At 38.1% G+C, this 11,995-nt stretch overlaps 1 long non-coding RNA gene across 2 annotated transcripts; it reads right to left on the bottom strand.

The window, feature by feature from the left end:
- Positions 1–31: 31 nt before the first annotated feature.
- LOC104244086 (uncharacterized) lies at positions 32–3,176 on the bottom strand. Of its 2 annotated transcripts, none has more exons than XR_715386.1 (2): positions 2,660–3,176; positions 32–997 (listed from the first exon to the last, which is right to left on the bottom strand). It is a non-coding gene; the product is annotated as an uncharacterized lncRNA (long non-coding RNA). The 2 variants fall into 2 exon arrangements; XR_715387.1 differs by having other exon boundaries at positions 32–932.
- Positions 3,177–11,995: the final 8,819 nt, after the last annotated feature.

Below are 11,995 nucleotides of genomic sequence, written 5' to 3'. Positions count from 1 at the left end.
ATAGTAAGAATAGTAAATGATAAAGCAACTCTGATGAATAGTAAGTGAAATAGCGGAAAAGTAATGAGTGTATATATTCTTATGAGTGAACTATCATAACAAATGAATAGGATCTCTCTTTATATAATAGAGGAGCCCTAATCAGGATACGCTTCTAATTTAAGTAGGAAACCATATTGACATCTGATTAACCGTCGTGGATTGATCCGTTTCGAGATTCACGCCATGATCCTCGATCAATCGCGGATATCCCGCATTTTCCGTTATCAAGCTATACCGATGTCACTCGGAGTCTGCCTCTCTCTGACTGCGATTGACGTCGACCTTGGTCCGAAAAGAGGCTTCAATTCCGGACCCGATGGCCTAGCTCCTTGACGCAACATTCCCATCTCGAGCAAAGGATGAAATCAGATAGCCCCGATTTCTATCCATATACAATTTGTTTTGCTTCCTTAAAGAGTTTTTCTTCACTTAGGTTGAAGTGCCAGGAGTCTATACTGTCTAATATCATATAATAAACTTAAAGTTTTTATGCTAATAACCCACTCTCCACGCCAAAGAATAAATAAGATCACGTTTCTGTAACTACGAAGGTTTAAAATTTACCCTACTATAACTACGGAGATTAAAAAACATATTTGTGAATATTTGTCTACTTTTTGTTTAAGTGAACATACAATAAGACTCTTGAGAATAACAATCTCCTCAACCATATCCCTCCCTATATTTGTAACTTTTCACATAAGGATTTTCAACTACTATCTAAAAAGCGATAATAGACATGTCTCCATGATCTCTTGAAAATCAAAGAAGCACATACTCCCCAAAAGCTTACACCAAATCCGATTGCCATTGAAATGTAAAACCAATCTGATTGTTCTTCGTCACTCTCATTCTCTTCAATATCAACATCAGGAATTTGACCACCTGAACTGCAATTCACCACGAGTGGAAGCCCGCAAAGTTGTCACACTCATTTTTTTTCACCTTAACTACCCTTTAAAAAAAAAAGTGATTTAAAAGCTCAAAAAGGTTTTCAATTTGAAAGTGATTAAATTGTGTTTCAAAAGATTTTCAGAGTCGTCACTTGACATTTGGCTTCGATGTGCCAAGTCACCATTTTTCTAAAGATAATTTTTCCTTTTAAAACACGTTTTGACTCTAAAACATAGTCTGCACCAGAGATTCTAAGTAAGGGGGTTCAATTGACTCGGGGAGATTCCATGAAAGTCACGGTTGCGTACATGATCTAATTGGCTTTAAAGGGTACTCAAACTGAGATAAAAACACACAAAAGCAAAAATAAACACAAAAAGGTTCGAGGTTGACCCACCTAAATAAAGAAAAAAATGTACTAAATTTTGTAATACGCTTCCATAATTTCGTCGCCTCCACTTTTATTTACATGTACTAAGGGGCATTCCCCTTAACAAATTAATATTTACAATGCCTTCGGGTATACCCCTGATAAATTAATTAATTAAGGGGCAATCTCTATCCTTGAAAAATATAAATAAATAAACAACCTAATATCTATTTACCAAGTGTGGTCGGCCTAAACATGCTCTTAGTGGACAAAAGGAGAAAAGCAAAAATAAAATAAACTAAAATAAAAACAACCACCATATCATGCTCATTCTCTTTTCATGTTTAAGGCTCAAACCCCCGGCATGTTTCAAACGATTTAATTCACAGATTAAAGAGAACAAAACACCTGACAAGTAACAATCCAAGAGACACCTAATACTCTTAAAATGAACAATCAGACAAAGAAAACAAATAATATAAGAGGGGCAAAAAAAAAGATAAAGAAAGGTGGATTAAAAGGTGATAAGAGCCGTACGACAATTTCCGGATATTTAATTCTAAATAAAAGATCAAACAAGGAACCTCAGATGCAGGGGCGGAGCCAGCATTGTGGCATCGGGTTCGGCGAACCCAGTAGCTTTGGTTCAAGCTCTGTATTTATCTTGAAAAATTCATTAATTAGTTATTAATTAATAATTTAGAATCCAGTAACTTAAAAAGCTGAGAATGTTGAACCTATAAGCTTGAAATTCTAGCTCCGTCTCTACTCATATGCTCCACTAATCCCGTCTAAAGCACTATGCAACTTGAAAAACTAAGCTTGAAATTTATTAACAAATCGGACTTCAAACCTAAATTCATTCCAATTATAATTCTCCAAGAGGAAATTGCTTCATTCAATGTCATGAAAATAAAACTCCCCAACAATCCTTTTTGAATGCCACTCACGCCACAGGCTTCTCAAAAATCCTTGAATGCATTTAGAGAAAAGCATGAAGTCATGACACATAGACGGACTAGTGAACTAAATAATTGGCACCAATATCATCCTAATTGCACACACAGTTCAATCCCTCATATCAAAGCCAAGCGTATATGAACTAAATAGCGCTCAAATCCATAAAGATAGCTAATTACGCATTAATTTATAGACAGAAAATTCAGTCAGATTCATTTCTCCATTACCATAGGCGAAACAAACAGTTAATTATATGCAGCCCCAAAAATTCATTCAAACAATTTTATAACTGGTTCCCTCTAATCTCGCTTTCAAACACCCCCTAAGTTAATTTATTATGGCTCTTATCATAATTTAATCACACCATTAATAGAGTAAAGAGGAAGAATGGACCTGAGATGTGTGAAATTCCTTCACTATTTAGGAAAACTAGCAAGTACGAACTTGTGTTCCAAGAACCACGAACCAGCAACAACACTCGAACGGCGCCGGAGAAACCGAACTCACCTCTAACTCAATCGAACTCCATATTTTGATATCCAAAAATTGAAGAGAAGAGAAACTGAAATCCCTTTTTGTTTTCTGATTTTGAAATAAAAAAAGAAACCGAAGAAACTTGCAATATTTTTTTAATATGAAAGAACTAGGAAATCAGAAGAAGAAGATCGAAAATCAAAAGCAAAAATCCTAGAACCTTTCGCGGATCCTTTCTTTTCGTTTTCTGTCTCTCACTTTAATGTCCAAAAGTCTTAATTAAAACAAAAAACAAAAATATTTTTAATGTATGTTTCTTTCTGAAGAGTTCCTACACACTAGTTCTTCACTCCTTTTCCTTTTTTGTCCCCAAAAAAATCTCCCTTAAATCTGAAAAACGACCCCTTTTATATCTTTCTCTGAAAACTTCTCTACTTCCTTTACAAGAAATCCCGATTTTTCAAAAGAAAAGTCCAAAATTCGATTTTAAAACAAGTAAAGGACAAATAGAGGGAGTAGATCGAGTGAGACTCAATCCTACGCTCCCCATTAATTGTCATGAATTAGAGGTCCAAAGTAATTGTCAAATAAAATGTAATGAAGGGGATTCGAAGCTAAGTTACAGTGTTTAGGAATGCTCAGCTAATTCGAACGAAGGACCAGGATTAGAAGTTCATTAATGAGGAGGAAGGGTCACGATCGCGCCATGTCAGCAAGTTGTTAGTTTGTTACAAAAACCCAACGGCAAGAGAGAGAAGGCAACGAATTTCCGGTAATTTCATTTCTCCCCCAAATTCTTCTTCTCTCTTTTGCTCTCTCTCCTTCTCTTCTTCTTCTAATTCTCTTCTCGTCTATTTCTTTAGATTCTCAGTGGCTATGGCGACCTCTCTTTTGAATTTTTCTAGTTAATTCGGTTACTTTTCCTTGTAATTGTTTTCAACTTTTCAGTTAATATAGCCAGAAAATTATCCCACAAAGTGTTGATTTTGTTTTCGATTGGCAATTGAATTTAGATCCTTATCGGGATCCTTACATTAATCTTATCCTTGTCTTCAAACGAATTTCTTGCAAGATGAAGAGTGTGTGAGGGGATGAGGCAGATTCGGATAGTACGGACAAATCTGTTATTTGTCTGGCTACGTGGAAGAAAGATAAAGGGGAAGAGGGGGAACCAAGCACGTGCCAGATTTGACATTTTCAGGCGAGTTTGGACGGCGGCAGCGGGTGACTGGGTTGGGTGCGGTTGGTGTTGAGAATTTTGGGGTTAGGGTTTGTGTTAATTAGGTTTTTGTGTGATAGTGTGAAAGAATTATTGCCATTGGATTTGAGTAGAGTGAATGATTGGTATTAAAATTGTATTGGGTCGGGTAGGACATGGGTCGGTAGGTCATAGTGGCTAAGGGATCTGGGCTTGGCCGAATTTTGGGCCTAATGTCATGTTGGTTTTTAATTTGGGCTAAGAAAACTAAAAATTCCTTAACTAAAAGGGGTTCAGCATTGTATGACAACTTAACCTAATAAATAGTATAAAAAAGCCCAACTTATTGTTATTGGCATCTTATGTCCCACATTTATGTTTTAATTTAAAAAATTAATTTTTTACAATAAACTAGGTTAGACCTTCTCCTCGTATGTCACACACTCTCTCTATGTGATGACCCGATAGGTCATCTTATGTTTTAGAACCTAATTATGTGCTTTGAAGTCTTAAATACCTTATTTTAACCTTCCTGAATTTGCATGCGCAGTCCGAATATTTTTCGGGAAAGATTTTATGTTAAAAACAGATAAAAATATAATATTTTTGCTTTAAAATCTATTTGAGTTGATTTTTGTCAATATTTGAGCAAATAGACCCGGACTCATGCTTTGACAGTCCCGATGGGTCCGCATTGTGATTTGGGACTTGGGCGTATAACCGGAATCAAATTCGGTGGTCCCTAGCTTGAGTTATCGCATTTTGTGAAAATTTGAAAGTTTAAATGCTTAATGACTTTGAAAGTTTGACCAATATTTGACTTTATTGATATCGAGTCCGTATTTTAGTTTCAGAATCTGATGTAGATTCATTACTATATTTATGACTTGTATGTCAAATTTGGTGAGAAACAGAGTTGGTTTGACGTGTAGGACGTCCGGTTGTGAAAATAGAAGTTTATGAGTTTTCTTGAAAATTTCCTTTGATTTGATGCTAAATTCGTAGTTCTAAGTGTTATTTTGGCGATTTGATCGCGCGGGCAAGTTCGTATGATATTTTAGACTTGTGTGCATGTTTAGTTTGGAACCCAGAGGGCCCGTGTGAGTTTCGGATAGGCTAGGAGTGGTTTGGACTTAGAAACTCAACTGGTTCTGCAATTTCTGATAAATGGTGTCTGATCTCGCAATTGCGAGGTCAGTGTTCATATTTGCAAACATTCCCCAATCCTGACAGGCTCGCATTTGCGAAGAGTACCTAGGTTAGCATAAGTTCCCATTTGCGATCAAGAGGTCGCAATTGCGGGGAGGCCAGAGTTCGCATTTGCGAACAAAACTTCGCATTTGTGAAGTGGGACGGGGGTACAGTGATCGCAATTGCGATCAAACGGTCGCATTTGCGGAAGATCAATGTTCGCATTTGCGAACAAATCATCGCAAATGCGATGACAACAAAAATGGAAGGACTTTGCATTTGTGATTGTTTCTTCGCATTTGCGGGGTTCGCATTTGCGAACCCCAGGTCTCAAATGCGACATATGTGACTGATCAAATAGGAGTTAGACGAGATTTTTGTTCATTGTTCAAATTTTCAAAATAAAAAAACCCTAGAGGTGATTTTTCGAAGAACCCTTCTTCCCTAAATCATTGGTAAGTGATTCTAATCTTTTTTTTTTCAATCCTTCACTATATTTCCTAAGATTTCAACCTAAAATCTTGTGTTTTCATGGTGGAAATTGGGAGTTTGGGTAAAATTAGTGATTTTTGTAAAATTGGAATTTAGACCTCAAATTGAGGTTGGATTTCCAAACAAATTACATAACCACGCTCGGGGGTGAATAACTAATCGGGTTTTGGTCCGAATTTTGGGTTTGGACCAAGCGGGCCTGGGAGTTGATTTTTGTTGACTTTTTCAATAATGACCTAAATTGAATTTTTTACAATCGTGGGTAGTTCCTAAGGCTTAATTTGAATCGTTTGGTTGGTAATTTGCTAGACTCTATTGGTTCGGAGGCTTGTTTGAAAGGCAAAGCCGTGGTTGAGCTTTGAATTTATCCTTGGAGTGAGGTAAGTGTCTTGGTTAACCTTGACTTGAGGGATTAGGACTCGTTTGTCTATTTGCTACATTTTTAGATGTTGCATACAATGTATATGTGATGTGACGAGTACTTATGCTTTGGTGTCGGGTTAAAGCATGCGGATGAGACTTATTCCTTGTAATTATTGCTTACTTTGATCATGTTATCCATGCTTAGATCAGTTACTAGTTAAATTGATCGTTCTTACTGTGTTTATGGGCTTTGTGATAATTGAGTATTGTTCCCAAAGTTGAGATTGGTATTGTGGAACAATTGTTGAAGTAAGGCTTGTTCTTGTTGATCATATCTCCCTGTTATTACTTGTTCATTGTTTTATGGTAAGGGAGAGTGTTAATGTACGAAGGGTGATGTCGTGCCATACTGTGAGTGTTAATGCAATAAGGGTGATGTTGTACTATATTGTGAGTGTTAATGCACGAAGGGTAATGTCGTGCCATGTTATGAGAGTGAATGCACGAAGGATGATGTCGTGCCGTATTCATTGATTTATACTGAGAGTGAGAGTAAAAGCACGAAGGGTGATGTCGTGTCGTATTATTGTTTCATTGTGAGGTTGACAGTAAAAGCACAAAGGATGATGCCGTGCAATTTTGTTCAATGTGCTTAATTTTTTTTACTGGTTAAAGGTATACTGATTGTTCTGGTTATCATTTTCATTGTATTTCTCGTATCATGTATCCCCTTTAGCATGCCCCTTCCTAAAAGTACATGTTTAGCTTTTACTTGTTGTTATTTTGTACATATACTGTTATCTGCACAGGTTTATTACGTGGGTGTCTTGTCATAGCCTCATCGCTACTTCATCGAGGTTAGGCTCGGTACTTACGGAGTACATGGGGTCCGTTGTACCCATACTACACTCTGCACTTCTTGTGCTGACTTTGGTACAGGCCCTAACTGTTCCTAAGACGTAGCAACTAGGATTGCTTGTTGGAGACCTGAGGTAGATCTGCTGGTGTCCACAGACCTTGAAGTCCCCTACTATTTTCCTATTTTATTGATTCTTTTCGTTCAAAATAGTTGTATTTCTTTCAGACTCTGCTTGTAGAAAATTCTAGAAGCTCGTGAGTTGTGACTCCAGATCCATATTATAGCAGATATTATGGGTATTTATATTATTTCGGACTCAGTTTTATTTCATCTAGGCTTAATTGACTGAAATAAAAATTAGCTTAACGGTTCTCTAACATTGGCTTGCCTAGCAAGTGAAATGTTAGGCGTCATCATGGTCCCAAAGGTGGGAATTTGAGGTCGTGATAAGTTGGTATCAGAGTAATAGGTTGCCTATGTCTCACAATTCACGAGCAGGATTAGTAGAGTCTGGAGGATTGGTACAGAGACGTCTGTACTTATCTTTAAGAGGCTATAAAGTTTAGGAACAAATTTCACTTCTATTCTTCTCTATCGTGCGATTTTGTTCTCTCATTGCTAATTGAACTCTTCTACTCTTGTTCTCTCACAGATGGTGAGAACACGTACTGCATCGTCAATTGAGCAGCAGCTAAAGCCCTAGTGGCAGCTCCTACAAGGGGCAGAGGTCGAGGCCGAGGTCGTACTAGAGGCCGAGGCAAGGGCAGAGCTCAGCCTAGAGCTCGAGCAGCAGCACCAGCAGTGGAGCATCAGGTGGAGTTTGATGAGGAAGTTCCAGCCTAGACTATGCCTGTTGAAACAGCTCAGGTCCTGGAGGGGTTCATCATCACCCTAGTGCTTTAGGATGCTTTAGTCTATTTAGTGGACCTTATGGAGATTGTGGCCCAAGCTAGTACATTTCCTATGGCACTAACCGTCTCCCAAGATGGGGGAGGAGCACAAACTCCCGCTAACCACACTCTGGAGTAGATGGCTCCCCAGTATAAGCCGGTGATGGACCAGCTATGTCTTCTGAGGGCTTATTAAGATTGGACAAGTTCAGCAAGCTCTTTCCAGTTTACTTCAGTAGTGCACCTTCTGAGGACCCACATGATTATCTTGACTGTTTCCATGAGGTGCTACAGAACATAGGGATAGTTGAGACCAATAGGATCAATTTTTATGTGTTACAAATAATGGGTTCTGCCAAGAGATGGTGGAAGGATTTTTTATCGACCAGGCCATCTGGGTCGCTTGCTCTTACTTGGGACCAGTTCTCTCAAATATATTTTGAGAAGTTCCTTCCTGTCACATTGAGAGAGGATTATCGCAGGCAGTTTGAGCGTCTCCAGCAGGGTAGTATGTCTGTCACTCAATATGAGACCCACTTTGTGGATCTCGCCCGTCATGCTATTCCTCTACTTCCTACCAAGAGAGAGAGAGAGGAGGTTTATTGAGGGACTTACTCAGCCTATCAAGTTGCAGATGGCCAAGGAGACCGGGAGTGAGATTTCTTTTCAGATGGCTACCAATGTCGCCAAACGAGTCGAGATAGTTCTTGCACAGGGGAAAGGTTAGGGGTCTGACAAGAGGCCTCGTCATTCTGGTGGGTTTAGTGGTGCCTTATCTGGAGGAAAGGGTACTTTTAGTAGAGCCCATCTTCCTAGGCCATTTCATTCAGCACTCCAGGCATCCCACTGTGCTTCAGGTGATCGTGGCCCTCATATGCCTTATTCCAACCAACTAGCCTATAGTGCACCTCCGCTCCAGAGTTTTCAGGGTGGTTACACAAGCCGGCTGGGTCAATTTTAGGGTCAACAGTCACAATAGCCGAGGTCCTGTTATAATTGTGGTGATCCGAGGTACATTGCTAGATTTTGCCATCGAGCATCAAGCAGTTCACAGCATCCAGGTTCTCATGCCATGGTCCCGGCACCGGGTGCTTCACCGCCCGCTCAGCCAACTAGAGGTAGGGGTCAAACAGCTAGAGGTGGAGGTCAGGTCGCTAGAGGTGGAGGCCAACCAGCTAGGGCCCATCTTAGAGATATAGTTTAGAGTGGTGAGCCCAGCCCCGATGCTATGCTTTTCCGGCCAGGCCTGAGGCTAAGTCATTTGACGTTGTTATCACAGGTATTGTTTTAGTTTGCAGTAGAGATGCTTCATTTCTATTTGATCCGATTTCTGCTTATTCCTACGTGTCATCCTATTTTGCTTTATATTTGGTTATGCCTCGTGATTCTTTGGAAAAGCTAAGATTGAAATTTACTAACAAATCGGACTTCAAACCTAAATTCATTCTAATTATAAATTCTCCAAGAGGAAATTGCCTCATTCAATGTCATGAAAATAAAACTCCCCAACAATCCTTTTTGAATGCCACTCACGCCACAGGCTTCTCAAAAATCCTTGAATGCATTTAGAGAAAAGCATGTAGTCATAACACATATAGCACGTTTGGCCAAGCTGCAAAAATCAGCTTATTTTGAGAAGTGCTATTTTTTAAAAGTGCTTTTCTTAAAAGTACTTTTGGTGAGAAGCAGTTTGTGTTTGGCTAATTAGTTTGAAAAGTACTTCTGAGCAACAATTAGTGTTTGGCCAAGCTTTAAAAAACTGTTTTTAAGTGTATTTTTCTCAAAAGTACTTTTGGAGAGAAACTACTTTTTTCTGCTTCTTCAAAACTGTTTCTACTTCTCCTCAAAAGCAGTTTTTTCCTTCCAAAAGCTTGGCCAAACACCTCAATTTTTTGCCAAAAGTGCTTCTGGCAAAAAAAAAACACTTTTGACCAAAAAGTAGCTTGGTCAAACCGGCTAATAAACGGACTAGTGAACTAAATAATTGTCACCAATATCATCCTAATTGCGCACACACTTCAATCCCTCATATCAAAGCCAAGCGTATCTGAATTAAATAGCGCTGAAACCCATAAAGATATCTAATTATGCATTAATTTATGCACAGAAAATTCAATCAGCTATCAATTGAAATAAATAGTCGAGGCATTTAAAAAGTTATAAAAAATACATAGTTTGAACTTTATTATTTTGGCTATAATTGTTTTTATATTTCTAAATTATGGTGCTCTAAATTTTATTTTATTTTTACAGATTTTACCTGAATAAGTAAAAATACACAGTTAAAATAAATAGGCATTGCATCAAAAGAAGAAATAGAAAGATTTTACAATTGCAAGTTCATTATTTTGGCTATACTTTTTTATTTGATAAAAAATATTGGAGCTGTAGCCAATTATTTTTTTATTGATCTGACTCGAAAATAAAAATACACAATTAAAATAAATAATAATTATATATAAAAAAAAACAGGAAATATACACAACTGGTACTCCATTATTTTTGCTAAAAGTTTTTTATTTGACTAAAATGATGGAGTTCCCACCAAACGTTTTACAAATTCCACCAAAAACAAAAAAGAAATATCTGCTTGGAACAAATAGACATTATTTCTTAGAAGAAGCTAAAAATAATAAAAGTTAGAGTAAAGTCCACATTGTATGTTAAGATGAAGCAAGAAGAAATACATAGTTGTAACAAATAAATCATTATATATATGACTATATAACAATTAAAAGTTAAAAAATAACCTATTTGGAAGCTGATTTTTCAATTTTTCTTCACTTCCATGCGCTTAAAAAAGAGTGCACCCACACTCTTTGCTACATCAACGTCCAGGGGTAATAGCTCTCAAAAGCCAAGTTCAGGGTGTAACTAAGACCACGAATAATTTAAGACTGTAACTAATAATTCGTGCCAAGCTTAGGGGTTTTTTCAGGTATTTCTCCTTAATTATATGCAGCCCCAAAAATTCATTCAAACAATTTTATAACTGGTTCCCTCTAGTCTTGCTTTCAAAACCCCCCATATGTTTATAGTAAAGAGGAAGAATAGACTTGAGATGTGCGAAATTCCTTCACTCTATAGGAAAACTAGCAAGTACAGGGATTTCGGCTCTAAAATTCAACTGAACGAACAACAGGAACTTGTGTTCCAAGAACCGCAAACCAGCAACACTCGAACATCGCCGGAGAAACCGAACTCACCTCTAACTCAATCGAACTCCATATTTTGATATCAAAAAATCAAAGAGAAGTGTATGCGGTCAAAATCGAGGAGCATGATTTTTGAAGTCTTAAATTGAGCTATGAGTCCGAGCCCGGGCGACTAGAGATAGAGGTCAGACCCGATTGAGGAACATGCACCTCGAGGAAGCAGATCGAAGACCAGGCTCGATCTATATCGAGGGAAGTACATTCTCGAGGTCAATCAGGAAAGAGCGAAAATTTCTTTAGGACACGTGGACCAGGGCATTAATTATAGGATAAGGGTTGTACGAAATGGTACAGGTCCATACTAGGTCGTTATACACCTGTACCAATAGGATTCTTTACCTTTATGAGCAAGGTAATATATTGGGGTTTTCTCCTCCTACATAAAGGGGAATCCAATCATTTTGTAAGCATCACATCATTCACTGCAATAGAACATTCTTATTCTTCTCTTGTGTAACGTGTTCGGCAATTACTCTTCAGCTTTATTGCCTTTACTTTATTGTTCATACTTTATTGATCTTAGCTGACCTCGAGGTCCCTAGACAGTGAGCTCGAGGCCCCTACTGTTTCGACAACATTTATTTAGTTCATTATTTCTTCTTACTTAAGCTCAATATCACTCGTATAATTACTAGTATTAGATTATATCACGTATCTTTAAAACCACAAATTATCTTTAATTGTTAAACCCATTTTTTGAGGTAAACAGTTTGGCGCTCACCGTTGGACTAAAGATAATAGTGATTATTTTAGTGCTAGCTTTCTGATAACACACATTGTTCTTCACACTTTTTCTTGTCAAAGACTCTTTGATTTCAGGATTTATCATGTCTAGCACACAGAATGCGCTCTTTCACGAGGACGAAGGTCTAGGAGAAAATAGCGGCATAGGGCCCGGTGTACCACCTATAAACACTGGGGAGTGCCAAACATGGAGCCAGTTGATATCAGCTCCCATAATGCTCTAAACGCAGAAGCAGACACAGACCCCGTAAGGAATGGATGCAGGGAAGCCCAGGCCGGAGGGAAGGAAACACGAGCACTAGA

Source organism: Nicotiana sylvestris, chromosome 9 (assembly GCF_000393655.2).
Source record: "Nicotiana sylvestris chromosome 9, ASM39365v2, whole genome shotgun sequence".
NCBI classification, from domain to species: Eukaryota; Viridiplantae; Streptophyta; class Magnoliopsida; order Solanales; family Solanaceae; genus Nicotiana; species Nicotiana sylvestris.
Note: the sequence above shows the minus strand (reverse complement) of the source record. Positions and strands in the feature narration are given on the sequence as shown.